The sequence below is a fragment of the Dermacentor andersoni genome, chromosome 10, assembly GCF_023375885.2.
Source record: "Dermacentor andersoni chromosome 10, qqDerAnde1_hic_scaffold, whole genome shotgun sequence".
NCBI classification, from domain to species: Eukaryota; Metazoa; Arthropoda; class Arachnida; order Ixodida; family Ixodidae; genus Dermacentor; species Dermacentor andersoni.
In genome coordinates this window covers 95032064-95045251 of record NC_092823.1, presented here as the reverse complement: position 1 = coordinate 95045251, position 13188 = coordinate 95032064, and the positions used below count along the sequence as shown (strand labels likewise).

At 44.0% G+C, this 13188-nt stretch overlaps 1 long non-coding RNA gene across 1 annotated transcript in view; it reads left to right on the top strand.

The window, feature by feature from the left end:
* LOC129380265 (uncharacterized) overlaps positions 1 to 6946 on the top strand; it is a 38784-nt gene extending 31838 nt beyond the window's left edge. The window contains exon 4 of the long non-coding RNA XR_008608285.1: positions 6738 to 6946. This is a non-coding gene — a long non-coding RNA (uncharacterized lncRNA). The remainder of the gene's footprint in view (positions 1 to 6737) is intronic.
* The last annotated feature ends 6242 nt before the right edge of the window (positions 6947 to 13188 follow it).

Here is a 13188-nt window from a genome sequence, read left to right as displayed (position 1 = left end):
AACCATTCTGCATAGCAGAACTGCAGGCAGCTTTGAACTGTTGTAATACATCCGTCCCAGGTTCAGACCGCGTAATATATGAGATGTTAAAACAACTACCATCCGAAACACAGAAAACCCTCCTTTCCCTTTACAATGTTATATGGTTTTCCGGCGAGATCCCCTCTGCTTGGAAGGAGGCTATAATAATTCCCATTCTGAAGCACGGAAAGGATCCTTCCTCTGTAACAAGTTACAGACCTATAGCACTAACAAGTTGTCTCTGCAAAGTATTCGAAAAAATGATTAACTGTCGCCTACTACACTCCCTCGAGTCAAACAAATTGCTCGACCCATACCAGTGCGGGTTTCGGGAGGGTCGATCCACCAATGACCATCTCATACGTATCGAAGCACGTATCCGTGAAGCTTTTGTTCATAAGCAGTTTTTCGTATCAATATTCCTAGATATGAAGAAAGCATATGATACTACGTGGCGGTTTGGGTATTGAGAGACCTCTCACATTTAGGTATACAGGCTAATATGTTAAATGTTATCGAAAGTTATTTGTCTAATCGCACATTCCGTGTTCGAGTGGGCAACGTTCTGTCACGAAATTTTGTACAGGAAACTGGAGTGGCGCAGGGCGGGGTGCTCAGCTGCACGCTCTTTATAGTAAAAATGAATTCTCTTCCTCTACACATACCACGTAACATCTTCTATTCAACATATGTTGACGATGTGCAGATGGGATTTCGATCAAGTTCTCGCAATCTGTGAACGACAGGTCCAGCTTGCTCTTAACAATGTCTCCAAATGGGCGGATGAGAACGGGTTCAGACTGAACCCACAAAAGAGCACATGTGTCGTTTTCTCTAGAAAAAGAGGCCTGCACCCTGATCCTGAAATTGTGTTGCATGGTGAGCATCTGCCTGTAAATGGGGAACATAAATTTTTAGGCATAATCTTAGACGCGAAATTAACCTTTATACAGCACATAAAGTATCTTAAAAACAAATGTATGAAACCAATGAATATCTTAAAGGTGCTGTCCCGCACAACATGGGGCAGTGATAGAAAATGTCTTATGAACTTATATAAAAGCCTCATACGCACACGGCTAGACTATGGAGCCATAGTTTACCAGCCGGCTACTCCAACTGCTCTGAAGATGCTAGATCCTGTCCATCACCTAGGAATTCGCCTGTCCACAGGTGCCTTCAGAACGAGCCCAGTGGAAAGTCTGTACGTTGAATCGGATGAATGGTCACTTCAACTGCAGAGAACATATTCGTCTTTTATGTATTTTCTGAGAGTGAACGCAAACAGTGAGCACCCCGCGTATTCCACTATAAATGATTTGTTCAGTTCTCAACTTTTCCGCAACCGGCCCACAGTGGCAAAGCCTTTCTCACTACGTGTTAGAGACATAGCTGAAGACACAAGGGTTCCACTGCTTGAATACCACCTTATGCCCCCGGTTATACGGCCCCCGCCCTGGCAGTGGCAACCTATACACTGTGATACATCTTTCGTAGATGTTACAAAGCGCGCGCCTGTCGCGCATATCCGAATGCACTTCCTCGAATTACAGCACAAATACTCATCTCCTGAATTTTTTACAGACGCATCGAAGTGTTATTCTGGCGTGTCTTACGCAGCGGTCGGTCCATCTTTTTCGGATTCCGGTGTATTGAATCCTAGCACAAGCATTTTCACAGCAGAGGCCTACGCGATATTGGCCGCCGTTAAACACATTAAAGAATTTATTATCCAAAAGGCAGTTATATACACAGATTCTTTGAGCGTCGTAAACGCTTTGAAAAGTGTCAAGAAATATCAAAACCCTGTCATTGTATCTCTTTACTCAGCATTACTAACCACCTATGCGTCCAAGCAGCATATCGTCCTATGCTGGGTGCCGGGGCACCGAGAGATAGAGGGAAACGTGTTGGCTGACCAGCTAGCCACATCCGCTCACACGAACGCTTCCAACACTTCCACGACTGTCTCTGTAATGGACCTCAAGCCCTCAATAAGAAAAAAGCTAGGAGCTTTCTGGCAGCGCTTGTGGGACAAGGAAACAGAAAATAAACTACATGTTATCAAGCCGTATCTTGGCCACTGGCCCCCGGTATCAAAGAACCGCCATACAGAAGTAACACTTTGCAGACTGAGGATAGGACACACATACAGCACACACGCATACCTCTTGTCCGGCGGCGATCCACCCACGTGTGATAAATGTGGTGAGCCACTAACCGTGCTTCACATCCTGATGCAATGCAGGGAATTAGACACAAATAGGAAAAAGCATTTTCCACTACCACATCGGCCGCGAATTCCACTCCATCCTCAAATGTTCATAGGTATAGAACCTCTCTTTAAATATCAATCGTTGTTCGAATTTTTAAAAGATCTACGTAGTTTTCATGTTATATCACCACGAAATTCGTAGCACAGCCTCTTAACTGAGGTTTCTGCTGCGGTAACTGCATTAACAGAAAGCACCTGCCTCCCAGCCTTTGGGCTCAAAGGCCTTCCGGAGGCATAGGAGCTATTTCCATATTCTTGCATTTTAGGGTCATGATCACTTATCAAGCGTACTATATCCATAGACAACTACATATATCACTATCATAATTTATACTATATATAATTTTACGCTTCTATGATACGCATTGATTTTAGGCCACTTTACAGCCATGTTACATCCCTCCATCGAAACTCACAAATCAGCGCTTAACAAAACATTATCAGTCATGGCGCTCTTTGGCCATCCCTGGCCCTTGCGCCACTAAACAATACACATTCATTCATTCATTCATTCAACACTGGACTTTAGCAAACCAAGGGAACAGGCTGGATTCAGGAAGGGATACTCAGCAATCGATCACATCCATGTCATTATTCAGGTAATCGAGAGATTCGCAGAGAACAATCAGCCTCTTTCACAGATTATGAAAAGGCATTTCATTCGGAGAGACACCACCACACATTGAGGCATTACGTAATGAAGGAGTACAGACCGCCTGCGTAAATATCTTGGAAAAAAAACTACAGGTATTCTACAGCTACCTCAATTTTGCACTAGAAAAGTAGGAAGATACCTATAAAGAAAGGAGTCAGACAAGCAGACACAATCTCTCCAATGCGATTCCCTGCATGCTTGGAAGAAGTATTCAAGCCATTAAACGCGGCCACAGCGGCGGCATTTCGATGGGGGCGAAATGTGAAAACACCCGAATTCTTAGATTTAGGTGCACGCTAAAGAACCCAAGGTGGTAGAATTTACGGCGTCCTCCACTACGGCGTGCCGCATAATCAGAAAGTGGTTTTGGCACGTAAACTCCTATAATCTAATTTCTAATTTAAGCTAATAAACTGGAAAGGCTTAGGAGTAAGGATCGACAGCGAATCTCAATGGAACCGAAGGTTCCTGAGACATTGTTCGGTTCCTGACATTGTTCTATTCAGTAATACTGCAGACAAGTTACAACAAATGATTGAGGACCTTAACAGAGAGAGGGCAAGAGTTGGGTTGAAAATTAATATGCACAAACAAAGATAATTATAAATAGCCGCGTAAGGCAACAAGAGTTCAGGACCACCAGTCAGCCTCTAGAGTCTGTAAAGAAGTACATTTAGCTAGGTCAATCATTGACAGGGAACTCTGGTCATGAGAAGAACATTCATAGACGAATAAATATGGGTTGGGTAGCATACGGCAGACATTGTCAGCTCCTGACTGGAAGCTTACCATTATGAATGAAAATGTTCGTGTCCAATGAGTGAATTTTTTCGGTGCCGACATATGGGGCAGAGATTTCGAGACTAACAAGGATGCTTGAGAACAAGTTAAGGACGACGCAAAGAGCGATCGAACGAAGAATGCTAAGCATAACGTTAAGAGACATAAAGAGAGCGATTTAGATCAGAGAGCAAACAGGTATGGCCGATATTATTACTGACATTAAGAGAAAAAAAGGGAGCTGGGATAGACATGTAATGCGCAGGCTAGATAACCGTTGGATCATTAAGGTTACAGAATGGGTACCAAGAGAAGGGAAGCGCAGTCGAGGACGGCAGAAGACTAGGTGGGGCGATGAAATTAGGAAATTCACGGGCGCTAGTTGGAATCAGTTGGGGCAGGACAGGGGCAACTGGAGATCGCAGGGAGACGCCTTCGTCCTGCATTGGACATAAAATGGGTTGATAATGAAAATTATGATGATTCGGGAAAACAGCAGCAGCACCCAGCAGCACCCAGCTGTCGCGGTCCGGAAGACCCGGAGGGTTCACGAAGGAAGCTGCAAATTAAAATGAAGTGAACAATTTTTTTGCTGCAACTGAGTAGCAGTGACGGTCGAAACATTTCTGACGCAAAGAAGCAAGAGTACAACGTCCTAGTGCAGTACCACGTTAGAGGAGCGATGTTCACTTCTGTAAGCTGGCCATCCGCAATGTTATTATCACTTCACCTGCTCACTGTTGTTCGTCGCACCTTGTGTATTACTGTCTTTTGCTTGACGCGCTAAGTGCTCTTCCGAGCACTCAAACTCAGACTTAAACCTCAACTGAAACGAGTCGAAACATTGAGTGCGCATTATAGTCGAACGCGTTTATAGTGAAGTACTTGGGATCTTCAAATTCTTGCATTATAAGGGCCAGTTCATTGTAGACATCGCGCTACGTTCAGAAAAGTGAGAAACTTTGTTTAATAGGAATTTGGAGAACTTTAATCAAATAGGTCGCTTTGTGTTGTGCACACATTTTCTGGCGGATTGTGCGCCTTCAGCCGACCTAAGTGCCCCGATCTTGACGACGTCCTTTATCACCATACGCGAGAGTCGTGGCACCTAAAGTTGCAGATCTTGGAATGCTGCTGCGCCTTCCCCACATTAGAAAAATCCTTCGACCGGTTACAGGCTCTTTTTCAGTGTTGGCTTCGTAGGTATTTACGTCCTTTGCACCATAAAGAGCCTTGGCGACGTTGTCGGTCGGTAGTTAGGGTAAGTTTATCACATTGCCAATAACTGCAAAGCAGTTGTCAGGCGCTGGATTCACTGTTGCGTTACAGCAAGCAGCGTACGCGTCGATGGATATTTTTTGACATCGGCACGCTCGGAGGGCGTCGCTAGCGCTGCCGTTAGCGCTGGCTGATGGCGCAGCTATGTGGCTTCGGCGGGGGGTTGGGAACGTGGCGTTGCTCGTAAAGCAACAAATTTGCCGTATGGACGTCTGAATCTCTTCGTTGTAGAGGGAAATTTGTTGAAGAAGTCTTTGTTGCAGAGGCGTCCACAGTACACCTAAAGGAGAGGAAATCGGCCGGCATATAATCGATCCTTCGTTAACCAATAATTTAATTGTAGATGCGTCCATTGTACATGGTTTCGTTTGTAATAATAATCATTTCGATGAAAGCACAGTATAATTCAAGGTCCGCCCCATCAAGTGGGGAAGTAGGTATAAACCACGCTGAAACCGCTGAATTTTAGCGCGATTTGTGAAATTCTTCGCCTATTCACGCAATGCTAACACAAGATTTCCTGTCTATTAACTACGATACTGTAGACTGCAATGTTATAGGAAACACTCGACGGCTCCGTTATTCTGGTCAAGAATCTTGGCGTCTCACCCAATGTTTGACACGACTAAAAGCCCTAACGTAGGATGGGGGCATTGCTACAGCGATGCGAAAGCATTCGGGCATATATCGATTAGTATATGTCAGCCGGACTAAATGCAAATAGCGTCATAATTATTGAAGAGTTCATGATTGACTGCCGGCCAATTCGGATGACACTCCATTCGATGTCAGTAGACTAGTATAGAAGATCGTGTCATGTGGTACACTTTTAGCCAAAGGCGGCTTATAATCACCAGTTGACAGCAACGAGGAGCAATGTATTGACAATTTGATTCGACGCTCCGCGCCCACATCCGTGTTTTGTTTAGGTAATTAGGACTCTTTTTCGCTCCCGTATATTAGTGCTACGGAATGTGGGCCTGAGTAAAGGACTAATTCTTTTCACAGTTCTTTTTCTTCATGTTTCGTGAATAACCCGAGCGGAACATAGCCAGTGCAATAACAAGCGTCAGGCAGATCGTTAGCAGCTCATTATAGAAAAGGAATAGTATCGAGCAAAAAAACGCGTTGTGTAATACGGGCCGTGCGGTGATTTTACATATTGGTTTGAAAATGAACGCGTTATAGATTAAGTGTTGTAGTGCATGTCTTTGGGGTTTCCTGCGATGTACGCGACTACTGTGAAATTTGATGGGAATAAATACACGAATGAGAGAACAAACATGAAAGAACACTTCTTGTGTACATTTTTTAGAACAGCTTTCTTCAAATTACCCCACTGTTCAAAAATCCACTCGTGTGTACTGAATCTCTAGGCGTACTGGTGAGTCGTCTTCAGAGAACGCGCGATGCCGCTATTCCGATGCACAAGACACATTATAGTATAGTTTTTTCTGTTAGCGAACACTCGTATTTACTTGCTGGACACTTATGTTCGGCGATGTCTACACGGTGACTCTGTATAAAAATAGATTTCGGTATCAATACTGATTGACTGATCAATTAAAAATTGACGCAAATATAAGAGAGCGAAGCTGCAAAACGTGTTAATGATACAATAAGCTATATTTGTTTTACTGTACACCGTGCAATGAAACACGTAGAAAGAAATCTAGTGCACTTGTACTGTGTTTAATGAGGCTAACGAACATCCTTGTTTTCTTACAGGAAAATCTTCGCCCTTGATATGACGTATGCGCTGTTAACACAGGAATTTTCGCAGAAGAACGCTCTCCATTGAATTGCACTAGCGGTGATTGGCATTTAGAAAAAAACAAAAGACAACAACATTTTGCAACTGGATTTTCATAGTTTTGTTCACTCTACGACTATTTTACCCAAATTAAACAGTGTGTACTGCACATGAAGTTTCAAGATTGATGGGTGACACCCTGTAGAACGGTACCCGCAAGATGCATTGTAGAAGTACAGCATCCCTGGCCATGCGTAACAGCATTTACATTAACGACGGCGTAGCTTACTAGGCGACGAAAGTCACAGCCCCTGACATGTTGGGTGCAATGCCTTGTGTTTCACATCTTTTCTTTTTCCTTTGCTACACCCAATCAATTTTTTTATTTAGCGATTGGGCACGAAATTGCTAAGTGTGATCAGGTCAACTGGGTAGCTTTCTTTTTGTTACTTTATATATCTACAGAGCAATGGGCGACAAAAACATGTGTGGCTATTTCAAGTATATTGCAACGCAATGGAAGTAACGAAGTAATTAGGTGAGCAGGTGAATCTAAAATCTATTTACAAGCGCCGCAAGCATACAAAAAGAGGTCTGTAAAAACTTGATGAGTCTTACTTCGCAAATGTGGTCTCTGATGATCATCGCTACTTCACCGCAGCAAAGCTAGAAATCTTTTTTTCCTTAAAATTTGCCTGCTCTGAAAATTTCAGATTTTTCCAACGCATAGCTACTTACTGACCAATGCTAGATGGATCGTTTACGTGGTTACATAGTGCTTCTCAAAAGCAGTACATACATGCTCTACGCCACCGCTGTACCAGCGGTGGCGTAGAGCATGTATGTACTGCGTAGAGCATGTATCTACGGCTAGAACACCCGCCTCGCGTGCAGGAGGTCCATGGCTCGAATCCCGGTGCCGCGTAATTTTCCACCGGATTAAAAATAATCCGCGTGTTGATAAAATTGCATAAACAGGCTTGGAGTGTGGCCTGATCCCGGTGACCAGAACCGGTAACGCACTCCCTCACCAGAGCAGGATTTGCCATATGAACACAACAATAAAACCCCGGCCCTCAGTCCCCAGCAGCTGCGAAGCAACTGACCACGGCGGCGGTCAGACCTGCGACGCAGCAGAGAGTGCTAATAATCTTTGGCTCCGGACAGGCCGCCATTGGAATATGAACCTGGCAACGTTTAACACTAGAACGTTATCTAGTGAGGCGAGTCTAGCAGTACAATTGGAGGAAGTAGAGGGCTGTAAATGGGATATAATAGGGCTCAGTGAAGTTAGAAGGCCGAAAGAAGCATATAGAGTGCTAAAAAGCGGGCACGTCCTGTGCTATGGGGGCTTAGCGGAGAGACGAGAACTAGGAGTCGGATTCCTGATTATTAAGAATATCACTGGTAACATACAGGAATTCTAAGCATTAACGGGAGGGTGGCAGGTCTTGTTGTGAAACAATAAGAGGTACAAAATGAAGGTTGTACAGGTCTACGCCCCTATATCCGTCATGATGTCCAGGAAGTCGAAATCTTGTATGAAGACGTGGAATCGGCTATGGGTAGAGTGAAAACAAACTAAACTATACTGATGGACGACATCAATGCCAAGGTGGGCAAGAAGCAGGCTGGAGACAAGGCAGTGGGGGAATATAGTATAGGCAGTAGGAATAGCAGGGGAGAGTTATTAGTAGAGTTTGCGGAACATAATAATATGCGGATAATGAATACCTTCTTCCGCAAGCGGGATAGCCGAAAGTGGACGGGGAGGAGCCCGAACGGCGAGACTAGAAACGAAATGGACCTCATACTCCGCGAACCATGGCATCATAAAAGATGTGGACGTGCTCGGCAAGGTGCGCTGCAGTGACCATAGGATGGCAAGAGCTCGAATTACCATAGACCTGGGGAGGGAACGGAAGAAATTGGTACATAAGAAGCCGATCAATGAGTTAGCGGTAAGAGGGAAAATAGAGTAATTCCAGATCAAGCTACAGAACAGGTATTCGGCTTTAACTCAGGAAGAGGACCTTAGTGTTGAAGCAATGAACGACAATCTTGTGGGCATCATTAAGGAATGTGCACTAGAAGTTGGTGGTAACTCCGTTAGACAGGATACCAGCAAGCTATCGCAGGAGACGAAAGATCTGATCAAGAAACGCCAATGTATGAAAGCCACTAACCCAGCAGCTAGAATAGAACTGGCAGAACTTTCGAAGTTATTCAACCAGCGTAAGGCAGCTTACATAAGGAAGTATAATATGGATAGAATTGAACATGCTCTCAGGAACGGAGGAAGCCTAAAAGCAAAGAAACTAGGAATTCGCAAGAATCACACGTATGCGTTAAGAGACAAAGCCGGCAATATCATTACTAATACGGATGAGATAGTTCAAGTGGTTGAGGTGCTTTATAGAGATTTACACAGTACCAGTGGCACCCACGACAATAATGGAAGAGAGAATAGTCTAGAGGAATTCGAAATCCCACAAGTAACGCCGGAAGAAGTAAAGACAGCCTTGGGAGCTATGCAAAGGGGGAAGGCAGCTGGGGAGGATCTGGTAACAGCAAATTTGTTGAAGGATGGTGGGCAGATTGTTCCAGAAAAACTGGCCACCCTGTACACGCAATGCCTCATGACCTGGAGCGTACCGGAATCTTGAAAGAACGCTAACATTATTCTAATCCATAAGAAAGGGGACGCCAAAGACTAGAAAAATTATAGACCGATCAGCGTACTGTCAGTTGCCTACAAACTATTTACTAAGGTAATCGCAAATAGAATCAGGAACACCTTAGACTTCTGTCAAACAAAGGACCAGGGCAGATTCCGGTAAGGCTACTCAACAATATACCATATTCACACTATCAATCAGGTGATAGAGAAATGTGCGGAATATAACCAACCCTTATATATAGCTTTCTTTGATTACGAGAAAGCGTTTGATTCTGTCGAAACCTCAGCAGTCTTGGAGGCATTACAGAATCAGGGTGTAGACGAGCCGTATGTAAAAATACTGAAAAATATCTATAGCGGCTCCACAGCCACCGTAGTGTTCCATAAAGAAAGCAACAAAATCCCAATAAAGGCGTCAGGCAGGGAGATACCATCTCTCCAATGCTATTCACAGCGTGTTTACAGGGGGTATTCAGAGAACTGGATTGGGAAGAATTGGGGATAAACGTTAATGGAGATTATCTTAGTAACTTGCGATTCGCTGATGATATTGCCTTGTTTAGTAATTCAGGGGACCAATTGCAATGCATACTCACTGACCTGGAGAGGCAAAGCAGAAGAGTGGGTCTAAAGATTAACCTGCAGAAAACTAAAGTAATGTTTAATAGTCTCGGAAGAGAACATCAATTTACAATAGGTAGCGAGGCACTGGAAGTGGTAAGGGAATACATCTAGTTAGGGCAGGTAGTGACGGCGGATCCGGATCATGAGACGGAAATAATCAGAAGAATAAGAATGGGCTGGGGTGCGTTTGGCAGGCATTCTCAGATCATTAACCGCAGGTTGCCATTATCCCTCAAGAGAAAAGTGTATAATAGCTGTGTCTTACCAGTACTTACCTACGGGGCAGAAACCTGGAGGCTTACGAAAAGGGTTCTACTTAAATTGAGGACGACGCAACGAGCTATGGAAAGAAGAATGATGGGTGTAACGTAAGGGATAAAAAAAAGAGCAGATTGGGTGGGGGAACAAACGCGAGTCAGTGACAGGTTAGTTGAAATCAAGAAAAAGAAATGGGGATGGGCAGGACATGTAATGAGGAGGGAAGTTAGCCGATGGTCATTAAGGGTTACGGACTGGATTAGAAGGGAAGGGAAGCGTAGCAGGGGGCGGCAGAAAGTTAGGTGGGCGGGTGAGATTAAGAAGCTTGCAGGGACTACATGGCCACAATTAGTAGATGACCGGGGTTGTTGTAGAAGTATGGGAAAGGCCTTTGCGCTGCAGTGGGCGTAACCAGGCTAATGATGATGATGATGACGATGATGATGATGACATGCTATCAGAGACACCAAAACACGAGCGCATCTTAAAATTTAATCTCCAGGTTTCGTTCCCGTCATATTACCTGGTGGTTTGGTTTCTTTATTTAGCAGGCAGCAATTTTAATAAGCCAGATTGCAATAACGCGACAAACACTGTATTCTCCTACGAGCAACCCGCCGATGGCTTATAGGTATTCAAACACGATCATCAAGCAATAGAGCTGAAACATTTGTGCTATGCCGACTCTGCTACATCCTTCACTCTTTCTGGGGCGCTTTTTTCCCCGGAAGTACAATATTTTGGTATGATACTTGAAGCTTTTCCTAATAACTGCTATCGTTGAAGGCGTTTTTGTGAAGTCGAATTCATCAAATGCTTTACTCGTGAATTACAGCACTCAAGGTGCCCACATTTAAGCTTGGGTGAACCGCGGTGAATACAAACAGCGGCGCTTGCATACTACAACACACTTGGTTACCATAATAGCAGCTAACTATGCGTTTGCTTGAGCTCTGCCCCACAGGTGGCACCACTGACCCCGCCGCTCACGTTTACACCTCTGGTAGCCCGTAATTCCGCAAGCGTTGTTTCACACAGCGGAATACCCTACAAGCACAAGCTCTTTATTTTCACATGGCGCCGACGGTACACCAGCGGGCAAGAAGGGAAAGGTTTAACCCACCCTGGTGGCATAGTGGCTTTGTCTTCGCGTTGGTGAGCCCAAGGCTTCAATTTCCGATCCCGGCTGCGGTGGCTGCATGCAACATGCAAAATGGAAATGCAAAAACGTCCATGTACCTTGCATTGTTTGCTAAAACCTCAGGTGGTCAAAATTAATCCGCAGTCTTCTTCTACGGTGAACCTCAAGATTATTTAGTAGATTTGGTACGTAAAACCCCAGAATTTATTTCTTGATAGACGGCCTAAACTACAAATGGTGTATTGGGCGAACTTACACTGCCTAAACAAAGATACATCTCGGAGGCAGGGAGATAGCAGCTTACGTCTGACAACTAAGATGCATGTTTTATCGAAACTTCCAAATGGCCGGTAAAACCCGCCGTGGTTGCTCAGTGGCTATGGTGTTGGGCTGCTGAGCACGAGGTGGCGGGATCAAATCCCGGCCACGTCTGCCGCATTTCGATGGGGGCGAAATGCGTAAACCCCTGTGTACTTAGATTTAAGTGCTCGTTAAAGAACCCCAGGTGGTCGAAATTTCCGGAGGCCTCCACTACGGCGGGCCTCATAATCAGAAAGTGGTTTTGGCACGTAAAACCTCCAGCATAATTTACCAGGTAATTTCTGAAATGTTACAAATCGCTCAGTAATGGAGCGAAATATTACATTTATTGTCGCTTCTGTTTGAAGTGCGCCAGCTTTCCTGTACTCAGGTATAGTTCCGTAAAACACTTTACATAATTGTGGTGCATAATTGTACCCTTTACAAAATTTTACATAATGACATGACATGACATAAACTTTACACTTTACAAACAATTTACATAATTGTAGCCAGCTACGAATCCGTTGCACTGTGGCGACGGCATTGAGGTCCTCAGCATCATGTCGTGGCTTCAATTAAAGGCGATGGCAGCAACATTTTCATGTTAGCGAATGAAAAACGAAGCAGTTGGGTGCACGCTCGAACGCTGAATGCTCGAAATTATTTCAGAGGTCCCGACCACGACTCTAGTGATAACCCGTGAGACGCCTTGAAAGTGGAACACAAGAATTTATTTTATTTTATTACCTACAGCACAAGCTGAACAAAGTATTCTGTACACAGACATTTTATTCTACACTATAATAAAGTGGTCAACGCACGAGAAAGAATAATTTTCAAAACGGAAAGGGAGAACGCTCGACATTCTAGGAAAACGGTGCGATATTTCCGGCATACTCTTGCCGGGTTTCAGAGTGAACACCCTACATTTCCTAGTTGATAGAATCACGTTCTTACTAAAGTACACTGCAGACGCAAATTAAGAAAAGGCTGATGGAACAGTTCCATGCGCCACTTTCAAATTTCAATGTATACGACTCATGTTGGCCACCTTCTTGGGATAAGACGGAAATGCAGGGCAAACTTAGCCACAACATCTCTAGTTGCTTTGAAAATAGGAAAATTTTATTTTTTATTTTGTGTTGTAGTAAAGAAAAGAAAAACAAAGCAACAAAGAACAACAAAGAATGCAAATACGGAGGTACAGCGAGTATAAAAAGAAAAATAAACAGGTTAAACAATGTAGCACCACCGACAGCGCAAATTTTTTACCCAGTAATGCTTTATCACAAGTTTCGTCTTACATTATCAACACAATTAAAAAAAACTAGTTTCGCTTGCGAAGCTAACCAGTGACGCGATAGCTACCTAAATAATGCTCTACAAACATTAGCTTGTTTTGTGCGGTGTTTGCAGTAGT